Here is an 11,677-nt window from a genome sequence, read left to right on the forward strand (position 1 = left end):
TCTGAGTTTTATAAGCACTTTTGGGGGTCTATTGGGGAGGATTTTTATGAAGTGGTGTGTGAATCTTTTAATGAGGGTTCTCTTCCTGTATCCTGTCAACGTGCGGTGCTTTCATTATTGCCAAAAAAGGGGGATTTGGCTCTCATAAAAAATTGGAGACCTGTTGCGTTGCTGTGCGCAGAATATAAAATTGTTTCTAAATGTCTCTCAAACAGGTTGAAAGAGTATTTGGGATTGTTGGTCCACAAGGACCAGTCTTACTGTGTACCTGATCGCTCTATTGTTGACAATTTGTTTCTGATAAGAGATGTTTTAGACATTTGTAAACTGTCTGATGTAAATGTGGGTTTACTTTCGTTGGATCAGGAGAAGGCTTTTGACCGTGTGGACCACCAGTACTTGTTTAAAACAATGAAAGCCTTTGGGTTTGGGGATGTTTTTTTGTCGTGGATGAATTTACTGTATGCTGGGGCCTCGTGTATGGTGAAGGTGGGGGGTGGTTTGAGCTGCCCAATCCCTGTCCAAAGGGGCATCAGGCAGGGATGCCCAATTTCAGGGCAGTTATACAGTCTGGCGATTGAACCAATGCTTTGTTTTTTAAGAGCGAGGCTTACTGGTTTCTCTGTGCCAGGTGTAATGAAGGGTCCCACGATAGCACTGTCTGCGTATGCAGATGACGTGACAGTTTTTATTACAGGGGCTGAGGATGTTAAAGTTCTCTCAAATGCTCTAAAGGTGTATGAGGAGGCCTCCTCAGCTAGAGTCAATTGGGGAAAGAGTGAAGCGCTGTGGGCAGGTCAGCTTCAGATAGGGTCCACTCCACGGTTACCAGGGGGGCTTCAGTGGGGCAGAGATGGGATGAAGACTTTGGGGGTTTTCTAGGCTCTGATGTCTTTCAGAAAAAGAACTGGGAGGATGTAGTGGAGAAAGTGTGTGCCAGACTGTCAAGATGGAAATGGGTGCTGCCTCAGCTGTCTTATAGGGGAAGGGTACTGGTAGCTAATAATCTTGCTGCCTCTACCCTGTGGCACAGACTAATGATTTTACAGCCACCAAAGGGTCTGATTCAATAGCTTCAGAGGACCCTTGTCAATTTCTTCTGGTCTGGACAACACTGGATTAAAGCTGCAGCCCTGTACCTACCACTACACGAGGGTGGGCAAGGTTTGGTGGATATTTCCTCTAGGATCATGGCTTTCCGGCTTCATGCAGCCCAGAGGCTGTTGTACAGAGACGGTTCTAGCTGGGTCGACACAGCCTATATATTGATGAGGAGAGCGGGCTGTTTGGGCTTAGATAAGCACCTTTTCCTCTTAAAACTGGAGGGGGGTGATTTGCCTGGCCTGACTCCATTTTATGAGTCTGTTATGCAGGCTTGGAGAGTTTTTGTGAAGTCTCGTAAGGCCTGCACGCCACCAGGGATGTGGCTTTTTGAAGAGCCTCTTTTTCACAACACTGCCATCCAGTCCCGTGTTCTGGGTTCAGCTAGCCTACGTTCATGCCTGTTAGGCGTGGGGTGTACTAAACTGGGTCATCTGATGCGGAACAGGAATAGATCGTTGGAGGAGCTGGGAGAAAGAGCGGGGATCAGATCATCTCGCCTACTGAGGAAGGTCGTCGCTGAAGTCTGTGACTCCCTGCCAGTGCTTCATCTGCAGTATGTGACTGACATTTCCAATTGTGATCGGTGGAAGGAGGGTCTGGATTATGTGTTCCCTGCACTGATTGTTAGTGCTGCAGCGGGGGCATTCGTGGAGGACGTGGGGATGCTGCTTTCTTTCGATACCCCGGAGCTTGGGGAGTTCAAGGAGGTGGGAAAGAAGGCCATGTACAGAGTATGTGTAAAGGTGTCCCATGCATCTTCCCTGGAAGGGGTCAAATCGACGAGGTGGGCGGATGTGCTTGGTCCAGGTGCCTCTTCAAAAGGCTGTTGGCGATCACTGTACAAACTGCCTATTGATAAGAGGACAGCTGACCTCCAATGGAGGATAATACATGGAGCTATAGCCACTAACATGCATCTGGTACACCTGGACCCTACTGTTGGGGAGGGGTGTCCATTTTGTGCTGAGTCTGAAACTCTGGCACATCTGTTTTTACAGTGTCCCAGGTTGGTCGGGATGATTGACCTGATCACAAATTGGTTCTCAACGTTGGGAGAGGTTTTTTCTTCTCAACTGTATATATTTGGGCCAAAGTACAGGTTCAGTCGAAAGGGTGTAGTTGTGCTGCTTAATTTTGTGTTAGGGGCAGCAAAATTAGCGATATGGAAGACCCGAAAGAACAGTATTCGGGGACAGGGGTCTGTTGATGTGGTGGGAATGCTGGAGGGAATGTTGGCAGCGAGACTGAGGGTTGAGTTTGCATATTATAAACTGGTCAACAATATTGATCTGTTTATGAGTATATGGGGTATTCAGAGGCTGTTGTGTATAGTTACTGTGGAGGAGGAATTGGAGTTGTGTTTTTAATTGATGTGTAACTGTGTTTTTTTTTTTTTGTATGAGTATTTATTGTATGGTGGGCTCCCAGACCCAATAAAGATTATTTAAAACTCAAAAAAACTCTCTCTCTCTCTCTCTCTCTCTCTATCTATCTATCTCTCTCTCGGTTAGAATGGATCTTTCAAAGCGACATTCATTAATGTCCATCATAGAATGGATGTTTCGTTGGTCTTCGCGTTCAATGATATAATTTACTTAGCTGCAGACTAATAATTAATATCAAAGACTTGTTCTTATTCTGTCAGTATCAATAGTCTAAAAGTTAACCACGTGGTATAGTTCACATTCAGTAGAGTACTTGGATGGTCAAACCTATTGGCCAACTCGCAATGGAGTGGAGGCCGGGTCTGGAGAAATGTAAATCATGGTGGGTTTTATAGCGACATAGAACAGCTTGTCACATGATGCCTGGTCCTGTCTGTGTCCCTGGGGGCGTGCCGATGACTGAGTTAAGCTTGGTACAGAAATATAATTCTATCACATTAACATCAGTACATAGCATCTCAATGTATTACAAATAGCTTTATCCTTATTAATACATTCTATACAACCATGTGGATGCAAGTCTCAAGGCTGAGGCTATTATATAAACTGTTTTATGGTAATATGGCTATATTGTCTCTTCTGAGTATCACAAAATTGTACCAAGCGGACCAGTTCGTAGCTGGATTCTGCACCAATCTTTCATACCTTCTCCAGAACACAAATGTCGCTTGGCTCCCCAATTCTGTGAGTTGGAAGAATTTCCTGTGTCTCTCTATGGGCCATGTGGCCAGAGACTCTTCTCTGGAATTTTACCACTCCTTCACACAGGGACTGGGTGGGGGAAGGTAGGTTGGGGAATGATGCAAGGGGGAGGGGGTCAACTGTCCTCCCTGTACTCAAAGAGGCCAACGTCATGACATACCCCCCCCTGGTGGTTTGGATCTTGTTTATCCTGCAAGTTACAAATCAACATAAAATCATGACCACGTGATGTCCCGTTGGTAGATCATCGTTGCAGTCCCCTCTGGTGGTTGAACTGTTATAGGCTCTCTGGAAGCGGAGCAGTCCACCACAAGGATGGGCAGTTGATGTCCGGTTGGTGATCGCCGTTGCGGTCTCCTCTAGTGGTGTACCTTGGTAGGTTCCCTGGAAGCTGCAAAGTACCCCAGGAAGGGCCAGGGGATGTCCTGGTTGGTGATCGCCGTTGCGGTCCCCCCCTCTGGTGGTTTACCTTGGTGGGCTCTCTGACAGCGGGCATGCCGCCACAAGGATAGGCCGTGGGTGTCCGGATTTGGGGTCGCCGTTCCGGACCCGTCGTCCAGACTGGAAGATCTGGGCAGTAACTTAGGCAGATGTTAACAACGCACACACACTCATGAAATATATATAATTACATTCATTCCCCAATGAGCGGCGTTGATGGTTGTATGGGGACTTTGTTTATGGCTCTATCACTTCCTAAGTGTCAAAGGAACTGAACCGAAAAGGAATGAAAGCATAAACAAAACAAAAAAATATACAAAATATAGTTCTCACACAAAAAAAAAAATCTAATTGGACTGTATTCTATATACGTCCAATGTTCTGGCAAAATGATTATCATGGCATTGTCTCTAATGCCATATCTAGGGTTTTTCCTACTTGGTGTGTTGTTTAGGCGCTATCCTAAGTTGATAACTATATGATAAGTCTACAGCTGTAATGCACTAGTTTTGGGCAGTCTACAGGGATGACCTATGGACTTCTGGGAAGAAAACTGGTGAGTGCTGTAGAGTCAAAGGCCTAGAAGTAAATGTTCAACTTTACCAAGGCTGGTATATTGCTTGAGCCCTTAAGTGGTCCTAGCAAAAATCCTAATTGGATGTTCCGTTGTGCATGTGCGTTTATGCTTACACAATCGCATATGTCAAGGGAAGAAAACCAAGTATCCGGGCAGATTACAACTTGTTCAGAATGAGTCTGACGTAGTCAGGTAATTTTCAGGTCAATGCCTGGAGGTCAGTCAGAATTGGTGTCAAGGGAGTCTGTAGTAGTTTTTCTACAAGTCACTGTGTCTTCCACTTTTGTAGTGGCGATAGGTATGAAGTCTATTTCATAGCTATGTTATCCACGGAGGAGCTAACCTCACGACGGAAGTACTCTTTAAGTATTGGACCAGTCATACGTGGTGTGATCATGGTTCATGACTTCTAATAATTTTCCTCCTGAATGGAGGGTCCTATTTATTAGTGACATGTGTGTTAACCATTGGAAGAGTGCACTGGAGATTCCCCTCCACGTGTTGCACTCTGAGTGACTCCTATGTCGCTGTTGTCAATGGTAATTTGATTGGTTAGGTCTCTAACCTTCTTACTGATTGTAGCGGGACTGACTGTTGCTAGTATTGGTACTGGTACTCAAGGGGACCAGTTATCCTACCGATTTATTCTGAAATATTATCTACCGGAACACATGATTGGAGCATTTTACTAGTTGTATTGTAGTTGAACCTACACATGGCAAAGAATGGTTTATTGATGCCATTTGTTTTGGAGGTGGACAAGTCCACTGGACTTCCTTTACGACCAGTGTGGTACACCTCAGTACTATCTTAGATGTCTTCTAAGATAATCCCCGCCTAGGGGCCTGTCTGCTCCTCACTGTTCTCATAGGGGAGTTTACAACTAGATTTGATTTATGCTCTGGCGGCCTCGTACGGTGTTGTCCGTAGTCTTGACCCCCCCACCGGCCTCGATGAGGCTCATCATGGGTCTGGGCTACTATTCCCCCCCTTTGTGCCTCGGGACCCCCCCACCAGCGGGTGGTGTTGGTGTCCGATGCGCAAATGAAAAGGTCGGACCCTATGTACGAGTTGTCAGCGGCCGCGTTGTTATGAGAATGGCTGTAACCTTTCAACCAAATCTCCTGGTGTTTGTGCTTCAAAACGCTCAGTGGCTGTCGAGGCATGTCAGTCACCACCGCGTCCGCGTGTGGCAACCTCTTCATTACCTGCGAACTGAGACGAGGATATCGGTCTGTGATATCGCAAAGTGTTTCACCAGTGGGAGTCATCGGGTCAGTTGCTGGACTGACGCCATTAGTGTCATTGTAAGGGGTGACAGTCCCCAACACAGCGGAAGGTGTATCATCAGAAGCAGAGTATACTCTGCGCATCGATGTTTTTCTTGCTGAGACGGCCGCAGTGCTTGCGGAAGTGTCCAAAGGGCAAGAGAAGTTCATCTCAGCTATCGTATTGCACGACTGCAAGGAGGAGGGAAGTTGCTTATTCACAGAGACAGCTGTCTCGAAATCATGAAAAGAATGGTCAATCAGGTTGGCTGATGGAATGTGTCGAGATATCGTACTATCTCCGTGGATCGGATTCTGTACCAAGAGGTTTCTAAACGTCTTTTCCCCAAGGGGTGCTTTCGACAGATACCCCTCGTGAAGGACTGCGTTGCAGCTAGCATTAGGGGGAGACAGTGTGGTCAGTGGAGAAGGCACTGTGGCCTGTGACCATACCTGGTTGGTTTTCCAATCCATCAATGGGAGTAACCGATCCATCAAGTCTGCTCCAAGTAGCAGGGGTACAGTTTCGAGGCTGGTAACATACACAGGGTGAATGAGCGATACGTCCTGGAAGTGTAGTTTCAGCATGACTCTCAATGTGAGAGACGAGGTGGTCTGAGTGACCCCTCGAAGTTTAGTGTCGCATCGTTCCACTTTTAACCAACGTTTAGTTGGCTTCAAAGCCCTTTTGAGATCATCAAACAATGTTTGAGAGATAAGTGATATTGTCGCACCCGAATCAATTAGCGCATGACAAGCTAAGCAGTCCTCCAGGACTGTTTCCAGGTATGGCCGTTTAGATTCGTGGTTAGTGGACATATTCCCCACAAAGTGGATTGGTCTTCGCAACGACGTGATGTGCCATGTCTGTTCAAGATGGAAGCAGATTGACTTTTCAGATTTTGAGTGGGCTTGGCTTTAACGAAGCGTTTGACCTTTTTCTTCGCGACTTTTGTATCAGAGTCTATAGACAGAGCCCGGGGGCTTGTTTCTTGATCAAGCGGGCCCTGGATAGGGTCTTGAATGAGAGCGGGAGAAATTTGAACTTTAACGTCCTTGCTATGGGTGTTAATTCCTGCGGACCTGGTGTCCGGTAATTCCCCATCTAGTCCTTGTGACTTATCTTTTACCCTTTTCTCAAATTGTTCTCGCTTAAGTTCTTCCCGTAGTGGGACTTCTGGAGAACATTGGTCTACGTTTTGATCGTCCTTCAACCCTTTGTTACCCTTGTGCTCTGACACTTTTTGTGGGTTGGGTGCAGGAACATAGCGAACGGGTCGATTGTAGCGGTAGTCATGTTGATGGCTACGTACTTTACAGTTATTTCGACCGCGGAGGTTATTGGAATCATGGTTTCGTGTTAGAAACTGTTGTTGTGCGTCATCTCTCGACGCTCCAATACCTGATAATGTACCCTCTAACTGGAGTGAGTGCTCCTGGTCAAACTTCAAAACCGAGTGGTCAGGGCTCTTAGCGTTGTGAGCTTTTGATGCCTCAAAAGCTGTGCTTGCAAGCTCTCTGAGTTGTAAGATAGGCAAGCCAACGTGGGCGGCAGGGCCCAAGTAGGTAATGAAGGTGGGATACATGTTTGACAGAAACATTTGTTTGAATGGTAACAGCTCTTCCATTCCTGTTTCTGTGAGTAGGCCAAAGTAAGCTGAACGAAGCCTATGATAGTAAGCTTGTGGGTGTTCGTTCCGAGCTTGTTTGACGGTGTTAGCCAGTGAGTTATCGTGTTTGTGAGTCGCAGAACCACTGAATTCTAATATCAAAGCTGTGGCAAGTTTAGCGTAGTCATTTAGCACGTGTTGCTGTTGTAGGCGAATGAACCTCGTCACGTGTCTATTCGACGTTCGCTTCAACAGGTAAACCCTGTCAGAACCCGTAGCGTTCGGGTAGCCATCCAACGCGTCCTCTATGTCAGCTAGAAACGTCTCAGTATCGTTTGGCTGACCTGGAACGGGGTCAAAGGTGGGGAAATTCTTGACGAGTTTGTCAAGGTATTCCGCGCCAAGCGGGCGGAGAGGGTTGGCTTCAACCATGTGGAGAGATTGGGGCCGAAAGGCCAAGAGAAGAAGCCAAGCCTTGTTGTTGTTGACCAAGAGGCGCCATATTACTCAGTGCTGAAGGGCCAAGAGGAGAAGACTGAGGGACACATGAGGGAGGCAAGGTCTGAAACCTATTGTCTTCACTCCTGTGAGTACAGGGCTCCGGTTGCTTGGATGAGAAGTTGCGCTGTAGAGCGTGACCATTCTGGATTTCCTCCAGATGGTACCTAAGGGTGGAATTCTGCTGCATTGCAGAGTCCACTTGAGCGCTTAGAGTACCGATTTTGGACACGTGAATGTCACACCTGCTCCTTTCGGTCTCAAACTTATCTGTCATGGTTTGCAGATAGAGGTCTTGAGTACGGAGCGAGAGATTCAGTGATGAGATTTCCTCTGCTTGCTTAGAAATCAATATTTCCATCCTCATCACCTGAGTTCTCTCATCATTCCTTTGGTCAGCGTCTTCAATAAGTTCTGCTGATTTATCATCCAACTTTGTCATCTGTGTTCATTAACTGATCGTCTTTGGTCTGCAGCGCTTTGAGGAGAACCGTGTTATTTTGAGTGACATTCAACAAAACAGCATGCATGTTGTCAAGTTGAGCGCTCCTGTTTGTAGATAACTCTTCAGATTTATCTAGTTTGGCGTGGACATCATTGTATTTAGTTTTGGCTAAATCGAGTTGTTCCTGTAGCATATGATTTTGTTCCTGTAGAAAACGATTTTGTTGAAGAGCTTGTGCTTGTTCATTGTCATACGTTTTTGCAATTACATTTAATTGTTCAGTTTTCGAACGCAGTTCCATAGCTAGCAGAATTTTTCCCTTGTCTGCATTGGTCATTGGTTTCCCGGTTCTCTCCACCTGTCCCTTTATGTCTACCGTTACCTGCTCGTGCTTCAGCTGTGCACTGCGGTATTGGACAGATGGCAATCTCGGATGGCAAGACATCAGAGCTAGACTGGAGAGAACCTTTACGAGGCCTGCGCCCGATGGTTGATTTTGGAAAACATTGTTGTCTGCTTTTCCACTAATGGCATAATTAGGGTTGTTATCGCTGCTGAGGTCAGAGATCAATCCATTTACGGGTGGAGGTTCACTAATTAGCGGACGAGTGGGGACCACCCCCTCTGATAGCTTGCACATTATTAGAACATTTCAAAGGAAAAGATGTTTCTTCCTAATTTTCCAAAATTTGTTTTTGGAATGTGGGGAGCTGCAAAGACGATTTTAATCTATTTATAGACGTTAATGAACCATCAGTACTGTACAGTACTGTGGAAGTTGGACGTGAATGAATTTGCAAAATGCAAATTGAATTAATCAATGCCAATGATTAGTCCTACCTGGGTAGGCTCTCTGGGTATTAAACTTGAATTACCTGAGAGGTTGCTTCATCCAGGTTAATATGCAAAGTTTAAGTTGTCTCATTTAATTGGAAGAACCTAGAAAGGTATGTTCGACAATTTAACTTATTAAATTGAATGAGACGATAATCCATTCAATCTCCATTGATTGGATATCATAAGTGTAAACCGTAGGTCAAATGTTGGGACCCTTCACCACTAGGGTACGCTCCTCCCTGGGGCTGAGCGTCAGTAATGGGTTTTACTGACTGTGCTTTGCTAAAGCAGATTTGACTGATTAATCTATTTATGATATATCAAACCTGTATAGGCTATCTGGGAATTAACTTTCAATTAACCTGAGAGCATTGCTTCATCTAAGTTAAGTTTGGAAAAAGTTAATCATGTCTCATTGTAGACGCCCAATAAATTTTGGATATTATTTAAAAGATCCACTTGAAAAGGTAAATCTGGCAATTTCACTTGTTAGTTAAATTGAATGAGACGTCATATCCAGTCAATTGCGATTGTCTGGATATTTTACCGTGCTCCACGTTTGGATTTCTCCTAGAGATGTACTGGCAATTCTTCACCACCAGGGTGCAGAATGCTGAAATTAAACGGAAGTACAAAGGTCGGACTTCCAATCGCGCTACGGAGGAATTTTAAACATGGTACGGGGAGGGTAAAATGTTCCCTCTCTGTTAGCTTGCAGTAATGCTAAGCTCTTCCTAACTTTGTTCAGGAGTATCACTTCCAAGCACCAAAATAGGGTCTTTTCACTATGGAAAGGGTGGGTTTTCTAGTGACGTCTCACCTTAACCCCATTCAGCATATTCTGCTAGCGTTTATGCTGACCGGAGCGACACGGTACTTAAATACAGATACGCATACGGTCTGCCCACACTGTCTTAGTGTGGTAGGCAAATTATTCGGCTCGGTTACCGGACAGTTAACTTCTAAATTCTAACCTTACTCTAGAAGTTAATATTGACCGACAGAAATAGTACCGTTTGGCCTAACGGACTAAATCTGGAATTTATCCCTCACTGCTATCGACATAAGACCGGAGCCACTCTAAATAGCTTCTCCCAATGGAAAATACACAATCACTTTGTTTAGATAGCAGGCTGTTTGTACAATTCTGTTTGCACAATTGATATATAGAATTTCACAGCAAAGTCTAATTCTATCTTAGATTCCTCGCACGGGGGCTCCATATATGTATTATCAAAATGGCCCAACGTGCGTTTTAGTTTTAGAGTCCTCACACGGGGGCACCATATATGTCGTGTCTTTGGGGTACCATTAAACTGAAGACAATTAACTCCCTGTAATTATTATCACGCGATCAAACTGATTCATCGTTTAATTGTAATTAACTAGGAGATCGGGGCACCAAGGAAAATATTCAGATTACAAAGTTATAATTTTCCTAATATAACTTTCCTATATTATAACATTATATATTATATTCTATTATAGTATGGGCCGATTATCTTCTGGTTTAAATGGTGTATTTTACCTCGCGTCCAGTCTCATTCCAAACGTCGTAAATTGTTGTATCTGCACGAACCCAGTCTTTACTAAGAGTCATCCATACATCAATTGTCTTAAAATCATTTATTTACTAAACTAAGTAATTCACATAAAGTATACAAACAGTAATTATCATCACAAAGAATTGGTAGAGTAATGTGGCTAACAGGCATGGCTGGCCTGTTGAACAATGGGTCATAAAGGGCAGCTGAGAAGACCCTACAGTTCATTAATATTAACAATTGACATGCTAATCCTTTGCACATGAACGCTCACTCATTTGAGAACAATTGCAATCAATATATATTTACGTTCAGTGTGTCGTCGGGATCCTTGTTGGAGCGTCGTTCAGTTGGAGAGTTTTCTCTCTCTCTCTCTCTCTCTCTCTCTCTCTCTCTCTCTCTCTCTCTCTCGGTTAGAATGGATCTTTCAAAGCGACATTCATTAATGTCGTCATAGAATGGATGTTTCGTTGGTCTTCGCGTTCAATTATATAATTTACTTAGCTGCAGACTAATAATTAATATCAAAGACTTGTTCTTATTCTGTCAGTATCAATAGTCTAAAAGTTAACCACGTGGTATAGTTCACTTTCAGTAGAGTACTTGGATGGTCAAACCTATTGGCCAACTCGCAATGGAGTGGAGGCTGGGTCTGGAGAAATGTAAATCAGGGTGGGTTTTATAGTGACATAGAACAGCTTGTCACATGACGCCTGGTCCTGTCTGTGTCCCTGGGGGCGTGCCGATGACTGAGTTAAGCTTGGTACAGAAATATAATTCTATCACATTAACATCAGTACATAGCATCTCAATGTATTACAAATAGCTTTATCCTTATTAATACATTCTATACAACCATGTAGATGCAAGTCTCAAGGCTGAGGCTATTATATAAACAGTTTTATGGTAATATGGCTATATTGTCTCTTCTGAGTATCACAAAATTGTACCAAGCGGACCAGTTCGTAGCTGCACCAATCTTTCATACCTTCTCCAGAACACAAATGTCGCTTAGCTCCCCAATTCTGTGAGTTGGAAGAATTTCCTGTGTCTCTCTATGGGCCATGTGGCCAGAGACTCTTTTCTGGAATTTTACCACTCCTTCACACAGGGACTGGGTGGGGGAAGGTAGGTTGGGGGATGGTGCAAGGGGGGAGGGGGTCAACTGTCCTCCCTGTACTTAAAGAGGCCAACGTCATGACACTG

Source organism: Salmo salar, chromosome 23 (assembly GCF_965601325.2).
Source record: "Salmo salar chromosome 23, fSalSal1, whole genome shotgun sequence".
Taxonomy (NCBI): Eukaryota; Metazoa; Chordata; class Actinopteri; order Salmoniformes; family Salmonidae; genus Salmo; species Salmo salar.